The sequence below is a fragment of the Tamandua tetradactyla genome, assembly GCF_023851605.1.
Source record: "Tamandua tetradactyla isolate mTamTet1 chromosome 22 unlocalized genomic scaffold, mTamTet1.pri SUPER_22_unloc_2, whole genome shotgun sequence".
Taxonomy (NCBI): domain Eukaryota; kingdom Metazoa; phylum Chordata; class Mammalia; order Pilosa; family Myrmecophagidae; genus Tamandua; species Tamandua tetradactyla.
This window is the reverse complement of record NW_027518252.1, coordinates 2,484,510-2,497,000: the sequence shown is the minus strand read 5'-3', so window position 1 is coordinate 2,497,000 and position 12,491 is coordinate 2,484,510. Positions and strand designations below refer to the sequence as shown.

General features: G+C 33.9%; 1 pseudogene; it reads left to right on the top strand.

The window, feature by feature from the left end:
• The first annotated feature begins 1,950 nt into the window (after nucleotides 1-1,950).
• Nucleotides 1,951-8,197, top strand: LOC143672934 (E3 ubiquitin-protein ligase Mdm2 pseudogene; annotated as a pseudogene).
• Nucleotides 8,198-12,491: the final 4,294 nt, after the last annotated feature.

Sequence of the window (12,491 nt, the reverse complement as noted above, 5' to 3'; positions counted from 1 at the left end):
CTAAATATTAAAGAAGAAATAATATCAATTCTACAAAATCATTTCCAGAAAAGGTGAGAATAGAATACATTTTAACTCATTATATCAGTCCAGAATTTCTCTGATAACAACTATTGTAAATTTTTCTTACATTTTTTTTACTTTCCATAGACAATAATAGCACCTGTAAAAATAGACAGGGTTTTGTTTCTTGCTATCCATCCAGGCTAACTGTTTGGTTTTTTTTTTATACATAAGGAAGTATAGCAGAGTTTTGGACAGAAGATAAATGTATAAAATGAGCAATTTGTGTGCTAGTAACAGAGCAAGAAATTGAATTTTTAAATGTCATTCATAAGGACATTAAAAATATGCAATACTTAAAGGAAATATGAAAAAATATGTGCAGCACAAATACTCTTAAAAACTACAGAGCTTTGCCTAAAGAAATTAAAGCATATCCTAATATATGGAATGAAATTCTGTGTTGAAAGAGCAGAAGCATCAACCTTATTAAAATGCTAATACTTCCTCCAAATTAATTCTTAGACTCAATGCAATCACTCCAAAATCTGAGTAGGCCTTTCCTCCCCAAATTTTAAAACAGAGTCTAATATTTAAATGAAATGCAAAGGATCTAGATCAGCCCACACAAATTTATAAAAGAACTAGTTGGTGAAATTACACTGCTTGATTTCAAGTTATGTTATAAAGCAAAAAAAATCAAACCAGTGTGGTATATTAAGATGAACAATTAAATTAATGGTATATCCTACAAAGTCCAGAAATACATGTAAAGAGCTATAAGCAATTCAGTGGAGAAATGATAGCATTTACACAAATGGTTGTGGAATCATTGGACATTCATATGCACAGAAAATATTTATATTTCATACTATTTAAAAAATTCATTCAAAGTGGATCATAGATATTTATGAAAATTAAAAATAAATTGTTTAGAATAAAACATAGAGGAAAATTTCCATGATATTGGATTACTAAATACTTGTCAGCTATGATATGAAAGTCTGATCCATAAATAAATAAAATGATAAATTGAACTTCATCAAAATGAAAACTTTTGGTATAAGAGGGAGATTGTTAACATAAGAAATGATCAAGTTACACTCAGAAAGAAAACATTTTAAAATCATATAGTTGTTTAAAAACTATTCAAATATATAAATTATCTCTGAAAGCCTCCAAAAGAACATAATTAACAACCCAAGAAAATATGGGCAAATAATTTGTCAACTATGATAAACTCATTGAAAATAAGTATATGAAAAAAGGTGCTAGACACTGTTCAATGTTAGGTGAATGCAAATGAATGCCGCAGTGGTACTCTTGCATATTCATTACAATAGCTAAAATTAAAGACTAATAATATCAACTGTTGGTTAGTATGTGGAGTAATCAAACTCTCATATGTTGCTTGTGGGCATGTAAAATGCAAAAGCACTTCTGAAAAAATGCTTGTAAATTTATTTAAAATATTAAATTAACACTTCCTGTATGACCAGAAATTCAACCACTCTAACTCTGAGTCTCAGGTGTCACATAAATATGCAAAGTTATTTCTAAGATCTGGGTAAATACACAGCAGTTTTTTCCATGAAATTATTTGTGCATGAACACGTACAGCAGCTTTATCAGTGATAGCCAAAATATGGACTCAAGAAAATGTCCATCAGTGGGAAATGGGCAAAAAGAAAATGTGGCCTTTTAATACCTCAGAATATTCTCCAGCAAAGAAAAAGTATTGATATATGCACAGTATGAATGAACCTCAGGATACATAATTTATGTGAAAGAATTCAAATCCGTTCCCCATCTAACAGTTCATACTGTGTTTTTGTTTTACAAAATTCTAAGAAATTCAAATTAATCCATATTGACAGAAGGCAGATCAGTATTTTCCTGAGCATTGCCAGAGGAGCAGTGTTGGGGATCAGATCATGTCCTCTAAAAATGGTATTTTCAGATAACAACCCCTGGTCCTGTGGATGTGAGCTTATTCTTATGAGTAGGATTATTGAAGATGTTACTAGTAATGCTGTATCCAATCTGTATGAAAGTTGGCCCTAATCCAATATGGTTGTAGTCTTTATAAGCAAGGGAAATTTTCCCCATAAAGAGAAGCCACAGGAGAAGTAAGAAGCTGGAAGTCAACAGAAACAGGAAGAGAAAGGAGGAGATTGTTGCCATGTACATTGCTGTGTGACTGAAAAGCCAAGGAACCCTAAAGATTGGCAGCTATCTGGAAAATATCCATCCCCAAAGATAGCTCTACAACCATGATCCAATAAATTCATGTTATTAACCCAACCAATGTATGGTATGTGTTTTAGCAGTGTAGAAACTAAAACAGGTGGAAAGTTAGAATTACAAAGGACAAAATCAAGAAACTGCAAGAGAGATGGTATATTCATTTTTTCATTGTGATGATGTTTTTATATGTGTATACGTGAGTCAGAACTTTTCCCAATATATTCATTATGCCAGTTTTTTTTAATTGGAATGACACTTCAGTACAATTGTTTAAAATATGTTATTTGAATCTGATTCTGTTATTACTTCTCTGGCCATTCTGGGACTTCCAGATTTTAGAAGAGAATCTAATACCACCTCCAGCCTTATTTCTTCAGGAATGCATTTTAACTTTCCAGATATGTGCAAAGTTTCTACTTTCCTCCATTTAGAAAAATTACCAAATAATCTCATTTTTGGAAATAAATTCAGATAATATATGGAACAGAAAGTTATTGGAAGGGGATTTGGGAGAAGAAGAATTAAAATGAACTCTCAGCAGACCATGGTGGAAAGAAGAGACATGAATCAGGAATTGGGTCTGTATGTGAGCACATGCATTTATTTATAATGAATATCTGTGTGTATGTGTTTGTGGAAGAAGAGTGGTTAGAAGTATGATCAGCTACCTCCTTTTCTGTATTAAGACAGGACCATATAAGTGAAATGTGGTCAATAAAAGCCATTATTATAAAATGCAAAGCCAGTCAAACATTGGGTTGTGGTACCCTTCATTCTGAAGTGTTAGAATCCTTCATTTACTCAGTTTTAACATTCAACATCTGTAAAAAGTACTAAAATTAGAAATTTCTTTCTGTTCTCAGTTACAGAACAAACAGGGTCCTGATTCTGTGCTTATTAGCTATTTGGATAGTTTCTAACTTGTAGAAGCTTCAGTGTTCGTATTAGCATAATAGAAGTAAAAAGACATTTCAAAATATACATCCTTGTCATGATTAACTGATATGATGAACTTAGAGCACTTAATAACAAATTTTTATTATTATTATTTGAGTCAGATAAGATGTTATAATAAATTGATTTCCTGAAGGTTTACCTGTGTGAAGACAACTTTTAAATGTACATATTTGTGCATGGTAGTGAGAGGTTGGTAGACTTCTATGTGTGCATTTTGAGCTGAGGCTATATAATTGTAGCAGTGCAGTGGTGGGTAGAAAGAATCCAATCATTAAGAGAATAAAAGCTTTGCTATCATTTGTGTGTTGATTTCCTCTGAGAGTTCCTTTTTCCACTCAATAATATATTGTTTTCTACATTAGTATGCAAAGGAGGGGAATGTTTATTCTTTTTTCTTTTCTTTTCCATTTCCCAAACATCTATTACAGTAATGCTAGTTCCTGGAAATAAATAATCAGGTTCCAGTTTATTTTGCAGGTCACTAATTTTATCAGTCTATCTACTGCTGCACATCTATGCAATACTTAAAAATGGTCATTTTTGAACAATAAATCCTTGTCTTTGATTCCTTGCCCTTTATCATATCAGTTTCCCCAAATAGCTCTCCTAATTATACTCTAGACCACATTACCTTTCCCCTATTCTTCAGTAAGATAGATAGATACAGAATCGCAGGGTTTCCTAACTGTCTCTGAAGACTGCTTTTTGGAATGTCCAGAGAAGCAATGCCTAAGTCAGACTAACTCAAAATTGTAAAGTAAACATCTAGAGGAATGAAGTGCATTACTGTGACCAGTAGTTTAAGGATATTTGGCAAGATTATATTTAGAAATACCTCAGGGAATATATTTCTAAGAACATTCAAAGATATTAATTTTTGTGGTATCATAAATTTATATTCTGCTCTACCAAAACAAACTTCTGTCAGGCATAGGCATAAAATAGATGACTCCTAAGATCTAAATATCAGTTTTATGTTTTGTAGAAAATACAAAATCTTTTTCATTTATTTTAAGTTTGAGCTAGTGTGATGTTAAATCTGCATTCAAAATCCTAGCTTGTTTTTCCATGGAACAAAAATCCACTACTGATTGCAACCCTGATGGGTTCAGTGACTACTTAAAGTCCATTCCACTTGCAATCGTGTAGAAATTTCTAAATAGAAAAATTTTTTGAGAATTAATCTACTTGTATTTGAGTTACCAGTATGTAATTTTTGCATTTATTTTATACTTAGAAAATGGAGACCAACTGGTAGAGTATCTTAGGAGGAATTCTTCCAAAGGGAGTTTAAATCAATTCTGAAGGCCACAGACATGGTGGTCAATGAATTATCCATACCATCTTGATTTGGAGAGAGTCCCAGTAACCATGTGTTAGGGTGGTTTTATACTATTTACATTTATTCCAGTTAGAAATATTACTTCTCTTGCAGCATAAAAACTTTTGATTATTATAAAATTGTTTTAACATACATAATTTGACTTTTATTACAAAACAAATTCCATTTGAGAACATTTACACTAACTTTGATAAAATCTTCAAGTTGCAGTGAACTTTGGGTCCCATTCTGATGCTTAAATATTTTCCTCCATATTCCTATAATGGAGTACCAAGTTTAAGCTATAAAATCTACAATCACAAAAAATTTCCTAACTTTTAAGAAATCTGTCATCCCAAAATAGAACTAGATCAATCTGAACCAACTGAAATAAATTTATAATATGTGACATTTTGTTATTACTAGCACTAGGAAAAATTTAACAATGGTAGAAACTCTACATTAAGCATAATAGTAATTATTCTATTTTTTGGATACCACAACACAAAGGGCCAACAGAATTTGTATGCATTACTACTGAAGAAATAATCATTTGATTATAATTTTTATACTGTAAGGAAAAATTCATACTAGTAATTAGAATTTATAAATATCCTAAGATAACCAAACTATCAGGGTCACCATTTATTTTTATGAAGGGAGCCTTCAAATTGACCTTTATTCTGATCACTCTCCTTAAATTGTTGTAATAAATTGTTTTTTCACTATGTCTTCTTTGGACATTGTTACATATGTGTATATGGCACCTATGTACCTAGAGAAACTACTAAATTCACTTAGATAAGGAAGAAAGCAAAAGGAAGCTAATGTGTGGTTATGAACTGATAATGACAGACTGTTATTTAATATTACTTCTTGCAGCATTCTTTGCATACCTGAGTTATATAGTGATATCTGAATTGCATGGATGAGGAGGTTTAAAGAAGCGTGTCCAAGCTCAAGTTTCACAAATGTTATGGAAATAAAAAAGTAGTTTCATGAATTCACTTTATTGTTAAAAGTTTTTGATATATAGGAAATAAATGTTTAATAAAATTGGCATGAATAAGTTTTGAATAGTGCCTATACTTGTACTTGGTGATTGAGTTTTCAGAAAACATTAACATGATTTTTTATATTTGAACTTCTACATCAACCATAAGTAGAATTTTAAAATCAAGCAAGTATAAAGATACATTTTCTACTTAATATCAAATACTTGCATATTACCAATTTTTAGATAACTGGTTTTCTTTAAATATTCAGATGGTGATAGCTCCAGAACCACAAAGGAATCAAAATAATTAACTCTCAGTTTGCTTCTCACTTCTTCACAGATTTACTTCTTTCTTTAATCCACTGAATAAGCCATTTTCTGTGTAGATGCCTATAATGTTTTCCTTTCATCATTTATGACTTCAATTATTTTACAAATTGAGACAATATGGCATTGGAAATATTATTTATTTTAATGAGAATCCTTCTCACCTGTCTATAGAAATCTTCTCACATTTCCCTTTTACTTCTGCTAGAAGCAGTGATCAAAATAGGATGTTACCTCAGAATTCAGGATGAATTTTAAGAGATTTTGTAGATTCAACACCATTACAATCTAGAAAACAAGCAAGAAGCTTGACTTAAGGAATGCACATTTTGATAAAAGTGAAGGAAATTATTTCAGAATGGTTTTAAATTGAAAATGCTGGAATACATATTTATATTAACAGCAAAATATATGTAAGTATTCAGAAAGGCCAATTGGGTTATCTGGTAATCTATCACTTTCCATATTCTTTGCTAATGATATGATGATTTATAACACTTTCTCTCACTGCTGTCCTCCAGGACACCCTCCCCAACTAGCTCTGCTCTTATGCCCCAGATACAGCACCAAACAGTGAGAATCAAGCCATCAGGATTCTAATAGCAACAGTATTATTTAGTGATTCTGAACTGAAATTCTATAGATTTGAGTCTATTTAATTAAAAGTCATGGACTTGAATTAACCAAATGAAATCAGTTCAGTTCTTCACCAGCCTACATTTTAAAAAAACTTTTTATTGTATAATATAGCATATATACAAAGCATGGAAGCAAAAAAGCAATAATTTTCAAAGCACTCTTCAACAAGTAGTTACAGGCCAGCCCCAGAGTTTGCCATGGGTTTCCATAACATCTGTTCAGATTTTTCCTTTCAGTTGCTCCAGAATATAGGAGGCTAGAAGGAATAAATATTTTTTATCATCACAATCAACTTTTTTGTGAAAAATAACATATACATAAAAAAGCAATAAATTACAAAGCACAGCACAACAATTAGCTGTAGAAAAGATTTCAGAGTTTGGTGTGGGTTACAATTCCACAATTTTAGGTTTTGACTTCTAGCTGCTCTAAGATATTGTGGACTAAAAGAAATATCAATATAATGATTCAGCAATCGTATTCATTTGTTAAACCTTACCTTCTCTGCAGAACTCCATCATCACCTTTGATCTTTCTATCCCACTCTTCAGGGGCATTTAGGTTATGGCCATTCTAACTTTTTCATGTTGGAAGTAGCTGTCAATAATATGGGGTCAGGGAGATGGAACTAGCTGATATTCTGAATAGGCTGGGCCCTCTAGGTTTCAGGCAGCCTACATTTATAACAATACCCTTTAAATCAAAATTTGTCTTAGGTACATAATATATTTGTAAAATAAAAAATTGACCATTTCCTAAAAAAGAAGTTAGTATTGGTTGTTCATTGACCAATGAACAAAATGAAGTTATTAAATTTTATTGCATTACTGTTAACTGCTGAACACTGTGATCTTAATCATTATTTTTGCTTTGCTTAAATTTAGTAAGAGCCACATCCTCAAAGGTTTTGTGTGCTACATTTTGAAACAATTTCCCTTTTTTTATGAAATTCTTGCTCAAAATATAATAAGGGAGATGTTGTGAAAGAAGCATATGCAGCATATCCACAAACTCCATCATATCTGGATCTTTGATGCTGGAATGAGGGAACACAATGAGATTTTTTGGCTCAGGATTCAGTTTCAGATCACATCAGTGTAGAATCTGAAGTTATATCTCTGGATCAGAAGATTATAGCCTTCAGGTAAAGGACAAGAACTCTCAGAGGAAGATGTTGCTCTATATCTGTATCAGGAGAGTGATGCAGATTCTTTTGAGGAAGATCCTAAAATTTCTCTAGATGACTATTGGAGTGTACTTCATGCAATAAAATGAATCCTCCCCTTCCACCACATTACAACAGATGGTGAACATTTCATGAGAATTCACTTGCTGAAGATAAAGGAAATGTTAAAAAAAATACCTGAAAGAACCAAACTAGAAAACTCAACACAAGTAGAAGAGACCTTTGATTGTTCTAGATTCTAAAAAAGAGAATGACTCCAGAATCATGTACTAAGGTAAATGATGATAAAATCACACAAGCCTTCCAATTCCAAGAATTCTCAGCCATCATATCATTTTAGTAGCTAAGATATCAGAGAGCTAGAGAGCAAAGAGACAAAAATAATGAAGAACATGTTGGAATCTATTCCTCTTCATGCCATTGAAACTTGTGTGATTTGCCTAAAGTCAAAGGAAAATGCTTGCATTGTCCATTTGAAACAGGACATCTTTTGAAGTGTTTTACCTGGACAAAAAACTAAAAATAAAACAAGAAATACAAAAAATGAAAAATGTCTGCCCAATATGTAGGCAACCACAGTTCAAATGATTGTGCTAACTTATTTCCCCATGTGACTTGATTATAAAAGTAAAATTATATATTTTAGACTACATAACCATAAAATTTAGTCAGTTATTTTGGCAACATGAAATTTATTTTCATTTTTTATGCATACCAAATGAAAAAGTATCTTTATCCAGGCATATTTCTCCTCTTTAGTCTAATTTAACTACTTGTGGAGTGAGAGGTTAGTGAATTTTCACTTCCTTTTAGGAAAATTTCACTTCTGTTTATATTGTGTATTTGGTTTTTAATGCAATTTGAATTGAATATATAAACCATCTTTACTCCTCCCCTTCATATATTAAACAAACCTAATTTTTGAAATATTTATGATACATTTAAATGTAACTTATGTATTAACTTTCATGTAAGGAGGTAAATTTTCATGAAAGACTTAATATTTGAATTTTATATGCTCAAATGTTCTACTCTGCTCTTATAAAACCTCTTAAAATACTCTTAAAGATAAAGCATTTGGTAGCTATAATTGTTATATGTTATGATAAGTAGAAAGGCACATTTCTACTTAATTGCTTATATATGATGATAACTGGAAAGGCACATTTTATTCTCCAGCATGTTTTGGTATAGTAAGAGATAGGTGGTAATGATGTGTCATTTGAGAAAGTTATGATAATGGCTACCATTTACTCAAAAGAGATCTTTTAAGCTGCATAGTAGTACTTTTATATGTTCTGGGCAGTCCAACCTGATGTAGAATTTCAGGATTTAGTGGAAATCCATTGTTTCTTTTTTTCTTTTTGCATGGCAGGCACTGGGAATCAAACCCGGGTCTCCAGCATGACAGGTGAGAACTGTACCTGCTGAGTCACTTTGGCCTGCCCCATTGTTCCTCTTAAGTGAAAAGTAACATGGGACAATTTAAAGTACCTTCTTAGGCTGGGTTACACAGTCCCTATTAGTTTTTCAGATTTTGGGCCTTTCCTTAAAGCCTGTTTTAAGAACCAGTGAATTCCGAAAGATAAAATCAGAACTTAGATTTAAAAAAACATCTGTTTAGGTATTTGGGGTTTTTTGTATCCTGTATGTATTCTTTTTCCATGTGAGTATCCCTTTATTGCAGCACCATTTGTTGAATTTCTGTTTCTTTGTCTGCTTGTTTGTTTGGTAAGTGCATGGGCCGGGATTCAAACTTGGGTCTCCCACATGGCCAGTGAGAATTCCACTGCTGAACTACCCTTTTCCCCCCTGTTTATTTAAAAAAATAGCTGGAGCAGGCCAAGATGGTGGCTTAGCAATGTGCATGTTTTAGTTCATCTTCCAGAACAACTACTAAATAACCAGAAACAACACAGAACAGCTCTTGGGGCCATGTCAGTGGCCAGACACATAATGTACCCCAGTCTGGACAAGCTGGACCAGCAGCAAGCTCCCCCAGAACCATAAGTTCCCCAAGCTGTGGTGGCCGGCACCCCTCCCCGACAGCTGCTTCCCAGAAGGGAAAGAAAAGAGACTTTACCAGCAGCAGGGACTGAGCCCAACCAAATGCCAATTGTGGAATTAATTAATTAACAATTAATTAATTGTGGGAAAATTCTGACTACTAAAAATAGGCCCCCAGCTCAGGTGAACCTGGTCAAAGCAGAGGTCACTCATTTTTGCCCCAGTGCCAAGGAGGCAGGGCTGATGGAAAAAGGAAAAAAGGAGAAAGAAACAGAGGTTTGTGTGGCTCTGTTTGTACAAAGGCTTGACTGCCTTTGGATACATTGGCAGGGCTCCTCAGACTGCAACTGCCCCAGGCATAGGCAGAAACAAGCTCCATTCAAGGCTTGTCTTGAGCCTGTGCCTTCCCCAGAGGAGGGGTGAAACCCAACTCAGGTGAAATCCATCTTTCAAGGAATTCAGACCCCAGGGCTTGGTAATTTGAAGCCATGAAAACCAGCCTAAAAATGCTCCTCTGTCTCCACCATGCCCCCAGCAGGGAGAGTCTGCCAAAGTTAAAGGAACCACAACGTCTTTTGCTGGTGGGACTCACAGGCAGACAAGTGCCACATACTGGGCAGGATAAGAAAAACAGAGCCCAGAGACTTCACAGGAAAGTCTTTTAACCAGCTGGGTCTCACATTCAGAGAAAAGTGATGCAGGTGACTCCTTCCTCCTGATAGGAGGTTAGTTTAGTCCAGGAAAACATGGCTGGAGTCTATAATACCTATGGAGACCCTCCTAAGAGTGGGGAGGGAAAAGGCACCTTACAAACAGGGCAATAAACAAGAAAACAAGAACTGAAAAATTATCCTTTGTTAAACAAAACCTAAGCTAGAGGCCCAGAAAAAGCTGAACTGAAGGTCAAAGAACAAAGAGAAAACAAATTCATCCAGCAAGAAAACCCTAGGTAAAAGAAGTGCAAGCAATCTCCAGAATAAACCAATTAAAGTAATTAAATGCCTAGACACCAGCAAAAAAAACAAATCACACTAGGAAAATTGAAGATATGGCCCAGTCAAAGGAACAAACCAACAATTCAAATGAGATACAGGAGCTGAAACATTTAATTCAGAGTATATGAATAGACATGGAAAACCTCATCAAAAACAAAATCAGTGAATTGAGGGAGGATATAAAGAAGGGAAGGAATGAACAAAAAGAAGAAATCAAAAGTCTGAAAAAACAAATCACAGAACTTAGGGGAATGAAAGGCATGGTAGAAGAGATGGAAAAAATAATGGAAACCTACAATGGTAGATTTTGAGAGACAGAACATAGGATTTCTGAACTGGAGGATGGAACATCTGAAATCTGACAAGAAAAAGAAAATACAGGGAAAAAATGGAAAAATATGAGCAGAGAATTGAAGGACAATTTGAACAGCACAAATATACATGTTGTGTGTGTCCCAGAAGGAGAAGAGAAGGGAAAATGAGGAGAAAAACTAATGGAGGAAATTATCACTGAAAATTCCCCAGCTCTTATGAAGGACTTAAAATGTCAGATCCAAGAAGTGCAGCATACCCCAAAGAGAACAGATCTAAATAGATGTACTCCAAGACATTTACTAATCAGAATGTCAAAGCTCAAAGAGAAAGAGAGAATCTTGAAAGCAGCAAGAGAAATGCAATTAATCATATACAAGGGAAGCCCAACAAGACTATGTGTAGATTTCTCAACAGAAACCGTGGAGGCAAGAAGACAGCAGATGATATATTTAAAATGTTAAGAGAAAAACTGCCAACCAAGAATTCTATATCCAGCAAAATTGTCCTTCAAAAATGAGGGAGAAATTAAAACATTTTCAGACAAAAAAACACTGAGAGAATTCATGACCAAGAGACCAGTTCTGCAAGATATACTAAAGGGGGCACTAGAGACAGATACGAAGGCAGAAGAGAGAGGTGTGTAGAAGAGTATAGAAAGGAACACCATGATTAAAGGTAAAAAGAAGGAAAATTAGAAGGACATATAAAAGCCAAAAGGCAAAAAGCCTGGGCAGTAAGAACACTGATGTTGAGGGGTTAAGCTTCCCAATCGGGGGAATAGTGGATTAGGGAATTGGAACCATCTATATGCTGTCTCTACTCAAAGGACATGAGGGGAAGGACACAAACGGACATTTGCAAACCAATGTTTATAGCAGCATTATTTGCAATTACCAAGAGATGGAAATAGCCAAAATGTCCATCAACAGACAAGTGGCTAAACAAATTGTGGTATATACATACAATGGAATATTATGCAGCTGTAAGACAGAATAGAGTTATGAAGTTTGTAACAACATGGATGGACCTTAAGGACATTATGCTGTGTGAGATTAGCCAGAAACAAAAGGACAAATACTGTATGGTCTCAGTGATATGAATTGACATTAGTGAATAAACTTGGAGAATTTCGTTGCTAACAGAGACCATCAGGAGATAGAAATGGGGTAAGATATTGGGTAATTGGAGCTGAAGGGATACAGATTGTGCAACAGGACTGCATGTAAAAACTCAGAAATGGACAGTACAATGCTACCTAACTGTAATACAATTATGTTAAAACACTGAATGAAACTGAATGTGAGAATGATAGAGGGAGGAGGGCTGGAGGCACAAATGAAATCAGAAAGAAAGATAGATGACAAAGATTAAGATGGTATAATCTAGGATTGCCTAGAGTGTATAATGAAATCAGAAAGAAAGATAGATGACAAAGATTAAGATGGTATAATCTAGGATTGCCTAGAGTGTATAATGACAGTGACTAAATTTACAAAT